This window comes from Prionailurus viverrinus, chromosome X, assembly GCF_022837055.1.
Source record: "Prionailurus viverrinus isolate Anna chromosome X, UM_Priviv_1.0, whole genome shotgun sequence".
NCBI lineage: Eukaryota > Metazoa > Chordata > Mammalia > Carnivora > Felidae > Prionailurus > Prionailurus viverrinus.
The window spans coordinates 41,722,303-41,733,559 of NC_062579.1; the positions used below are offsets into that span (position 1 = coordinate 41,722,303).

Consider the following 11,257-nt stretch of genomic DNA (forward strand, 5'->3'; position numbering starts at 1 on the left):
TAACAGACAGTGCAATATTGGTTTCAGGAGTAGTTTTCAGTGATTCATCCCTTACATACAACACTCAGCTCACCACAATCATATTATTTCACTCATATATGGAATTTAAGAAAAAAACAGATGAACATATGGGAAGGGCGAAAAAAAGAGAGAGGGAAACAAACCATAAGAGAATCTTAAAAATAAATCTTATGTTATAAAACAGTTTCAGATTTACATAATTACTATGAAGAGAGTAAAGACAATTCCCATATACCCCAAAATCCCATTCCCCTATTATTATCATTTAATGTTAAGGAGGCACATTTATAACATTAATGAACTGGTATTGATACATTGTCATTAACTGAAGACTTTCTCAGCTTTTCCTTAATTTTCTTTTTTTTGTCCTAAGATCATATCCAGAATAAAAACTCATATTTACTAGTCGTATCTACTGAGGCTTCTTATGGTTTTGACAGTTCTGTCAATTTCTGTGAGTTTTATGCCCCTGACAGTATAAAATTAATATAAATTCTCTAGAGTTCCTTAGCTTACTGTTAGCATGGTGTGTCTTTCTCCATACCTTTACTTTAGCCTATCGGAATCACTGAATTGCAAATAGGTGCTTGAGGACAATATACACTTGTAATAAAATTCACTGTGAATTTTGATTGCTATTTATACACCATTCCTATTTAAAGTGCTTATTGAAACACTTGCATTGATATCAACCATGTTTGTAGCTGTTTTCTACTCATTACAAGAGGCTTACTTTCCTGCGTTCTCTGGTTTTAATTGAACATTTTATATAAAGCCAGTTTTTTTCACTTCTTAGTGCATCAATTACAGGTCTTTAAAAACATTTTAGAGCTTTCCTTAGAGGTGACACATAGATTTTAAACTAACGTAAGGCCACATTCAAATGACACCTGCAAATGACAAATTGGGCAGGTAAATGACACTATTCCTTCCCCTTTTTACATGAATGCCGTTCTTTTCACTTTTTCATATGCTATAATCACCATATACATTATAACTCATTATTTAAACATTTATTTGCCATTTATTAAGAAAAAGATAAATACATTTAATTATATAAACAAGTTACTTTTGATCTATTAAAAACGATAAAAATTAACTTTATTTACCTTTATGCATTTCTTCTCTGATGCACTTCCTTTTTTATATAAATCCACATTTTTGACCTGTATCATTTTTCTTATTTCCTCAATAAAATCTTTTCCATTTTTTGCAGGATAGGTCTAATGGTGATGATTCCATTTTTCTTTATCTGAGAGAAAAGACTTTATTTACCATCCCTTTTTACAAAATATTGTTTACTAGACACATAAATGATCATAGGTGGGTGAGTTATTTATCTTGTGGCACCTTAACAAGATCTCCTATACTCTCTTCCTGCTTGCATGGCTACTGACATGACTCCATTGTAATTTTCTTCTTGTTCCTCTATCAGTAAGCAGTTTTTGTTATTGTAGTTCTTTCTGTTCTTGGTGTGTGTGTGTGGGGGGGGTGCATTGGTCTGGCTTTCTTCAAGATCTCTTCTTTGTTTTGTCTCTTCTTTAATTCAAATTTATAGGCCACCAGGTAGCTTTTTTGTTTGCTCGTTTGTTTGCTTGTTTGTTGGTTTGTTTGTTTTGTTTTGATAGCTGTGAACATCTGGATGTATGATTCAGTGCCTATCAGTAATTTGGAAATTTCACAGTCGTCATTTTCCAAATATATTTTTCTGCTCTGACTTCCACTTTGGGTATTCCATTCATGCGTATGTCACATACTTTGAAATTGTTCCAGTTTTTGGATGTTCTACTCTGCGTTTTTTCATCTTCTCTCTACTTGTGTTTCACTTTGGGAAGCCCTCGTTGGCCTTTCTTCAAGGTCACAACTACTGATGACCCAAACAGAGACATTTTTCATAGCTATTGAACTAGCATGAATGCTGGTATTCTCCTTTTATTCTCTTTTACAGTTTCCATCTATCTACCTACATTATCTATCTATTGCTGCACATTGTCTATGCTTCCCATTAGAAATCAATTTATCGTAGAACATATTTATCATTATGGTTTATCTTCCCTGTCTGATTATTCCACAGCTTCTGTGTCATATCAGGATCGGATGTATATTGCTTCGACTATTTGTTCCTCCTGGAACTCAGATGATACAAATGTTAGCTCTTTAGCTTTAGTCCCACAGCTCCCACCTCCCTGCCCATGTTTGTTTGCTTGCCCCCTTTTTTTCCCCAAAGAGTATGTTCTGTTGATCTGTACTCAAATTCACTGCTTTCATCTTCTGTCATCTATATTCTACAATGGATGCCAGCCAGCAAGTTTTTATTTTTTACACTGTATTTTTTAATTTTTAATTTCCATTTGGTACTTTTTATATCATGTCTGTAACTTGACAGAGGTTTACTATGTTTCAATTTCACAGTAATCCATAATTACTCCTTCAAGAAATTTTATATTGGCTACGTTAAAATCATTGCAAACTAGTCCCAACATCTGAGTCTTCTCTGTTGTTGTCAGGGCATTGCCATTGCTCATTTAAGTTTTAACTTTCTTGGTTCTGCATATAAAGAATGATTTTTTCCCTGTCCTGCATATTTTGGATATTATACAAAAGGACTCTTCATTCTTCCCCAGTAAGTTGCCCAGTTTTAAGGTTTGGCCTGTCTGTTCTGATCTACTTTGGTGGACTGTTGTTCCATAGTCATTTAGTTTAATGGGCTTTTGCAAAGCTATGCTGAACTACATTGTTCTGAGTCCACCTGATTTTCTGATGGATGATCGCTGGAGATGTCTCTAGTAGCAGAAAAATGCTTCCATGGGCCATGGATGTCATTAGGTGGGGGTGTGGGATTCAGGACCTAAGGAACATAGAGCATTTCCCCCTTGCCTGTTCTTCAGTCACCCAGTACCACTGGCTTTCCTACTCTATATCTGCCAGTATGCCCAGGGGAGGGAGGCATCTACCACGGCACCAACTGCTGCTGTTGGGAGGACTAGGAGCCCTGGCTCTTAATTAAACCACCTGGCACAACAATGTCTGGCACTTAATTAAACCACCAGACATATCAAAAAACAGATTAAGAGAAAGAGGAAGAGAAAAACATCCTCAGAATATCCCAATAGCATAATTGTCAGGCATGGGCTGTGAAATAATTATCATTAATATGTTCAAGAATATGGCTGACAAAATTGAGATTTCGTCAGAAAACTAGAACTTCAAAATCAACCAAATGGATACACCAAGAAATGAAAAACAAAACAAAACAAAAAATACAATCGCTGACATTAAGAATCGTACATTGGAGTGTAAAAGCATATCAGAATCAGCAGAATGGAGGGGAGAAAAGGAGAAAAGTTCAGGGAAAGGCCAAGCAGAAGGCTGACAGGTGCATAGGTTTGTTCATGAGACCTCAGAGATACAACTTCTACCTGAAAAGAAAGGGACAGACAGTAGTTTAAGTAGCAGCTAATACCTATGGAACCCTTGCTGGATACTGGGCCCTCTGCCTGGCTCTGCAATTGTTATCCAGAGACAGACTTAGAATCCCCTTCTAGATGGCTGCCTCTGGCCCTTAAGAGAGATTTCTGCCTCCTGATCAAATGCCCTCAACATGTTTCATTGTGGTAAATATATATATATATATATATATATATATATATATATATAGTGTGAAATGGTCATTTGAATCATTTTACGTGTACAATTCAGTGGCATTAATTAGGTTCACAATATTGTGCAACTATCACCACTCCTGTCAAAGTTCTTATTAGTATGAACAGAAACTCTGTACACATTGAACAGTAGCTCCCCCCTCTACTCCTCCCACCCCATCCCTGATATCCTCTAATCTACTTTCAGTCTCTATCATTTTGCCTAGTATAGACTTTCCATATCTGTAAAATCATGTGATAGGTGTCCTTTTGTGTCTGGGTTATTTCACTTAAAAGTTTTCAAGGTTAACCACCCTTGTAGCATGTATCCTGAAGACACTTTAAAGGTTAGAAGTAACAAGGTTTCCATTTCTTTCAGTTTGGTAAGAAAAACTTGGAACTAACCTCTGGCATCCCACTGTCAGCATGTGCATGATTCCCCGCATGCCTCTTCAGGCACAGCTCTGAGAGTTTAGGGGAGAGTTTAGGCAAAGATCAAGTAAGATTCCCCTTCCTCGGCAAGGTGTCAGTAATAGATGTGTTGTTCCAATAAATGAGTGAGTGAAGTGTTCTCAATTCTGTAAGACAGAAAATAATTAAAAGGGTTCTTCACCACAGACCCTTTATTTTCTATTCAAGATTAAACTAAGTGAGGTAAGAAATTATCTACACTGGTTTCTCAGACCTCTCATGGTGAAGTTTCATTTCTTAGTGGATGAATTACTTCAAGATTACAGCAGAGAAATTGTACACTCTTTTCTAACTTTCAGCAAAGAAACTGAGCCATCTTATATGGGAATGAAAAACAAACAAAGAAACAAAAAAAAAATGTTTATTTTCCCAGGGTCAGTGTTTGTGGACACAACCTGTTCACTGTTTCTTTCACGTTAGATGACTCTTTTCTGGCACACACACGCAAGTATAATTGACAGAGATAGCACCCAGCCAGCACACTACTTCTCCTTTCTCATTTGGATACCTGAAGGGTTTGCTTCATCTATTGCAAAACAGATTTTATAACTAATTGGCAAGCATGGGACAATCAACAGGGTGATAATAGGATTAATAACGGCGGGGCATCCTGCTGTGTCCTCGCTCTTACTTGCCTACAGTATCTACTTTGAGCAGGTAGGTTTCATACCTTCAGTGCCTTGATTTTCCAGGAAGAGTTGAGTAAATCTACAATAAGTTTTCAAAGGAAAGAGGAAATGTCACATGTTAACAGGTGAGTCTTCAGGATTATGATGTCTCAATTGAGTTTCACATGACATATGAAAACACGATCGAAATTTTTTAAAAAGTTTTTAAAATGTCTATTTATTTTGAGAGTGAGAGAGACAGAGCATGAGCAGGGGAAGTGCAGAGAGAGAGGGAGACACAGAATCCAAAGCAAGATCCAGGCTCTGAGCTGTCAGCACAGTGCCTGATGCTGAGGCTCGAACTCACAAGCTGTGAGATCATGACCTGAGCCAAAGTCAGAGGATTAACTGACTGAGCCGCCCAGACACCCCAGATGGAATATTTTTCAATCATCCGAAGACTAGATCCTGAGGTGTTTACATAATGGGAATTTCCCTCTCCCTGGTACTCTTCAGAACAGACTCACACAAGAACCCATCAATCTACAAATGCTGTTGAGCCACATGCATCTATCTACCTAGCTAGAAAATAGTGAGCGTTCAGATGGCAGGATCTGCATCTCAGGAAACATGAGTCTTAAAGGATGGACATTAAGGACAGATGAGAATTGAGTCACAACCTTCTGGCATTGGGTAAAACATGGTAGGGGAGCAAAGTTGACATTAAAAAGAACATCTATTTTCCTTCCTGAATGGAAACCTATTATTAGCCCAAAATGGCACACGGGGTTTAAGAAAGGCCTTCTAGGAAGTTTCTTTGATTCTCTGGCAGGACATCAGCAGGCTTATGATGTTAATGTCATGGCAGGGGCTCATGGAACCAAACGCACATCAGACTCATTCTTTGTGATTATGGTCGGACGTGCTGGCAACACAACCAGTGTGGCAGCTACCTCTGAGTATGGTAAGATTGCTAAGACTCTAACACAGTTTCCCTAGTAGTTTGTTAGGTCTTCAACTCTGATGTCAGTGTGTGGCTGAGTTCATGTGATCCCACACATCACCTTTGATCAAGATGTGCAGATGCGTTGCAAGGAGAGCATGGGGTAGTGCATTAGTTTACAAGAGCTGCCATAACAAAATGTCACCCACTGGGTGGCTTTAAAAGTAAAAGTTTATTTTCTCACAGTTCCACAATTAGGAAGGCCAAGATTAAGGTACTGATATGGTTGGTTTCCCCTGAAACCACTCTCTTGGGCTTGCACATGGACAGCCTCTCGCTGCCTCTTCACATGCTGTCCCTCCGTGTTCACACACCTCTATTTTCTTACCGTGTGTCCTAATCTCCTCTTCTCACAAGGATACCAGTCAGATTGGAGTAGGGACCCGCCTAACAGCTTCATTTCAACCTAATGACATATTCAAGAGCCTGATCTTCAAATACAGCCGTATTCTGAGGTACTGGGGGTTAAAGTCTTAATATATGTATATTGAGGGTACACAACTCAGCCCATAAGAAGCAGGATCATCTCTGAGACACCCTGTCAGCCCCATTTGTGCCACCATCTCCCATCATCAGAGAAGTGGCCAGAGTTAAAAGTATGCCCCCTTCCTGACATGCAATATGCCTTGTGCTGTGCTGAGGAGATAGTGGACCTCTTTCTCTTCCCTCTGTTTATGTTTGCCATGCTAAATGTAGTAAGTCAGAGATGGAACAATGATCCATGACAGGGAAAATAATGTGTCATAGAGGGACTAGTCAGTACCCTGAACAAGCCACCTCAACCCTCCTCTAGGGGTCTGTGTTCCTTCATCATAACATGGAGATAATTCTGGCTACCTGTGTTATAGGACAGAACAAGGTGGCAGTTATGCAAGTGCCTGGAAATGGAATGTGGCTCAATCTTTATGAGTTTATCCCTTCCAGTGCATAGTCAATCCTTACCCTTGATTGTGTTTTTTGGTCCTAGGAGCCCTGCCTCTCCTTATCACTGGATTTGTTGATTTCTGATCCAAGAGTCTTTCTTACCAATACCCCCTATGGTAAGAAAAACTGATTTTGCTTTAAAAAAGTATATTCTCATAAAAGTCTTCCGCACAGGGAAGGAAACAATCAATAAAACTAAAAGGCAGACTATGGAATGGGAGAAGATATTTTCAAATGACATATCTGATAAAGGGTTAGCAATCAAAATCTGTAAAGAACTCATCGGGGCGCCTGGGTGGCTCAGTTGTTTAAGCACCTGCTTTGGCTCAGCTCATGATCTCATGGTTCGTGAGTTCAAGTCTTGCATTGGGTCAGCTCAAGCCCCACTTTGAGTGAGCATGAGCCCCACATCGGGTGAGCTTGAGCCCCACTTCAGGTGAGCAGGAGTCCTGCTTTGGGTGAACTCGAGCACCCTACTGGTGAGCCCCACTTCTCTCTCCCTCTCTCTCTGCCCCTTGCTCACCTACGTCCTGTCTCTCTCTCTCTCCCTCTCCCTCTCTCTCTCTCTCTCTCTCTCTCAAAAGAACTTATCAAACTCAACATGCAATAAAACAAACAACACAGTGAAGAAATGGGGAGAAGACATGAATAGACACTTTTGTAAAGAAGACATCCAGATGGTGAACAGACTCAGGTAAAGATGCTCTACATTACTCGTCATCAGAGAAACACAAATCAAAACCATGATGAAATATTCCCTCACACCTGTCATAATGGCTAAAATTAACAACAGAAGAAACAACGCATATTGGCGAGAATGCGGAGATATGACAACACTCTTGCACTGCTGGCGGGAATGCAAACTGGTGCAGCCATTCTGGAGAAGTTTGGGGGTTCCTCAAAAAACTAAAAAAAGAACTACCCAAATGATCCAGAAATTCCACTATTAGGTATTCACCCAAAGGATACAAAAATACAGATTTAAAGGAGTACATGCACCCCAATATTTATAGCTGCATTATCAACAATAGCCAAACTATGCAGAGCCCAAATGTCCATCGACTGATGAACGGATAAAGAAGAAGTATTATATGTATATACAAGGGAATATTACTCAGCCATCAAAATCAATGAAAGCTTGCCATTTGCAACAACATGGATGGAGCTAGAATGTATTAGGCTAAGCGAAATAAGTGTATCAATAAAAGACAAATATATGATTTCACTCATATGTGGAATTTAAGAAACAAAAGAGATAAAATTGTGGGAAGGGAGGGGAAGAGAAGAAAGGGAAACAAACCACAAGAGATTCTTAACAATAGAGAACAAACTGAGGGTTCATGGGAGCAGGTGGGTGGGTGATGCGCTAGATGGGTGATGGGTATTAAGAAAGGCACTTGTTGTGGTGAGCACTGGGTGTTGTATGTAAGTGATGAATCACTGAATTCTACTCCTGAAGCCACTATTGCACTGAATTATTAACTAATTGGAATTTAAATAAAAAAAAATTATACCTAATCCCAAAAATGGGACTCTGGACTTCTCCGATGCAGTCATGGCTCTCTCATTCTCCTCTGCCGGGTGATGGTATTTCCAGCCTCCCCTACACCTAACAGTGGCGGCCATGTGACCAAGTTCTGCCCACTAAAGTTGATGGGGCATATGTAGGGGTCCCCTGTGAAAGATTCTATTTGTTGATAAAAAGGACATATGTGCAGAGAAATGTTAATTCAGCCATGAGAAAGAAGGATATCCTGCCATCTGTGACAGGGAATTAGAGGTAGAGTCTTCTTCTGGGTCAGTCTTCATATTTTAGCAAAAAAGCCTCAGAGGAGTGTTGCATTATTCCCTGAGGAGGCACATACTGTATGGCTGTCCCTCTTTTTATATTGCCAGCATAGATCGCTGGCGTCCTTTGAAGCTTAAAGTTGGGATATTTTGGGGTGCCCAGGTGGCTCAGTCAGTTAAGCTTCTGACTTTGGCTCAGGTCATGATCTCACGGTTCATGGGTTCGAGTCCCACGTCAGGGTCTGTGCTGATAGCTCAGACCCTGGAGCCTGCTTTAGATTCTCTCTCTCTCTCTCTCACTCAAAACTAAATAAACATTAAAAAAATTAAAGTTGAGATATTTTACTTCTATTTACCCTTCTTTATTTATTGGATGGAATTCTTCTCTGATGAACAGCTTCCCTCATCCACTCTTTGGGAACCAATGTTACAGTTCATGTGCCAAACATGGCATGGGATAATTGTTTCATTATTTGTCTCTGCTCACCCAATTTCAAAATAACGAGTTTATTTCATAGCATTTCATAATGGTGACTAGGAAGTCTTTGTTTCTTTAGAGTCGCTATGGACTCGATATTTAACCACACCTGATGTGTTTAGGTCCATCTTAGTTATTATTCTCACCGACACTCAATTTGGCCCTAAGTGATGCAGACTCAATCTGAATCTGCCTACACAGGAGCGAACACAAGCAGGTGCTTAGTAAATGTGTGCTTTAAGTATGTCAAATAACTGAGTGAGGTGTATTGATATCATAACTTGATTGTTTTGTCATAACATTATATTTCTGTGCCCGCCCTGCCATCAGATGTTTGAAATTGACACTATGCCTTTGCCGTCTTTGGTGTTATTCAAGTATTACTACACTGGGATTCAGAAAATGTAACACTCACTCTCCTTCATTGGATACTTCTAGTTTCATGGGGGTGTGGTGGGAGACAAGTGACCTCAACTCATGAATTTCATTATCTTTTGGCTTCCAAAATTCATTCCCTCACATGACCATTAATCCTCACTCACGCTGTTTTCTCTGTGCCATCTGTGCCATCATCTGCTATTGCTCTACTTCCCAGAAACTTGCAGAGCCCAAATTTCCCTCTTTCCCTAACACAGCTCCTCCTTACCGCTGTCCCAGCACTCTTATGGAAGTACCTTGTCAGCACATCAACAAGTGTCTTTCTTTATTCTGCTTCTTCATCTCAGTGGTTTTTCCAATTATGTCTGTGCATCTTGGATGCTGAGTGTTTGGACTTGGTCACATCAAAGACCCTCTGGCGACCGGCCTCCTTTTCCTCAAACTTCAATTTTCTGATTTCAAACATGGGGCCAAGAGCTAGCTCTCCTATGTCGATGTGAAATGAGTTCCGCAAAAGATTGTTAGAACATTATAAATCATACAACATCCGGATGTGTAAATTTTTGTACCCACAATTACTTGAATACAGGCTGCTGTATAATAAATGTTGGATTAAGTGTAGGGGAATTAGATGACACCTTGAACTTATTCCATTACTCTTAGAAATGACAGTAATATTTACCATGGATCACTGGATTATATGCAGGAATTGGTTGGCCATCATGTTTACATATAAGGACCTTTTTTCACCTTTTTTTCCCCAATATAGGCTATTGTCTGAGAGGGGTTTCTTTAGCTATTGGCTATCAGGCAATTCAATTCTAGCTGAGGGTGATTCCCCAAACTTTATTTTATTTTTTGTTTCTAATTGAGATAATAGATGTATAATCTTGTGTAAATTTAAGATGGGTATGTTTATTTGATACATATGTATATGATTTATGTGTACATACACATATATGATTACAACCTATTGTAACTAACATCTACATGATGTCATGTAATTATAGTATTATTTGTACGCTTCACCAAATTTTACTGTAGCAGTTATTACTACCAGTGTAAAATGAGTAATACTGAGTGCATAATATCCTAGTTTTTGGAGTTCTTCAGATTCCCATAATTGTGTTCATATTATTCCAAAAGTAACAGGATTACCTCATTAGCTTTGGTTTTGTACTTCTGTTCTCACCTAGTATTTGAAACATTGGAGAAATAACTTCCCAGAGTGTGGTATGGACATGCAGGCAATAGAAACTGCCTTAGAATGGAGATATGTTTTTCCCAGTTTAACCTCAAAATTAGGCTATTTTCTCTGTGCATACTCCAAGGCCTGGCTAATAAGCATTTTAGCCCTGATTGATGTTGCTGTCCCATACTTTATTATAGTAGTGGTATGTGAGTAATAATGAATCTGCTGAAGTATTTTGTAATTTCATTCTCTGTGTTTCTTTGTACCCACAATGCATCCTTGCACTAGCATCCCACGGTGTACATATGAATGTGGATTCATCTCCACTTATCAAATAAGGAAACTGAGGCACAGAGCAGTTAAAGAAATTTAACAAAGAATTAGTTTGAAATGCTAGGACTTGAAATGAACCCCAGCTATTTGGCACTTCTACTATTCAGTGTTTGGTTGCTGTTAACAGAAAACAGTCTATGTTAATTAGGGCAGGGATAATTGGGGAGTTACGGGCTTTTAAATACTGTCCTTCTATAGGGCCTGGATATACAGGTCTATTCATGGCCTCCCAGAATTATTATTGCATACAGCAGAATTGGCTCCCAAGGGGATTTGTCACTGCTGCCACATTTTGGGAGCGGGGAAATGAGTATGTATTCAGTGCAACTGTTGGCTTTAGGTATATGGTACCTTAGTTGCCTACCTGAATACTGGAAAGTTTACCAAACTGTTAGCTCAATGAAGATACTTCTTCAGCTG

The 11,257-nt window shown here is 39.2% G+C and overlaps 1 long non-coding RNA gene across 1 annotated transcript; it reads right to left on the reverse strand.

The window, feature by feature from the left end:
- Positions 1 to 562: 562 nt before the first annotated feature.
- LOC125157516 (uncharacterized) lies at positions 563 to 4,929 on the reverse strand. Its single transcript, XR_007148995.1, has 3 exons — positions 4,804 to 4,929; positions 4,068 to 4,240; positions 563 to 1,273 (listed from the first exon to the last, which is right to left on the reverse strand). It is a non-coding gene; the product is annotated as an uncharacterized LOC125157516 (long non-coding RNA).
- Between the last annotated feature and the right edge of the window lie 6,328 nt (positions 4,930 to 11,257).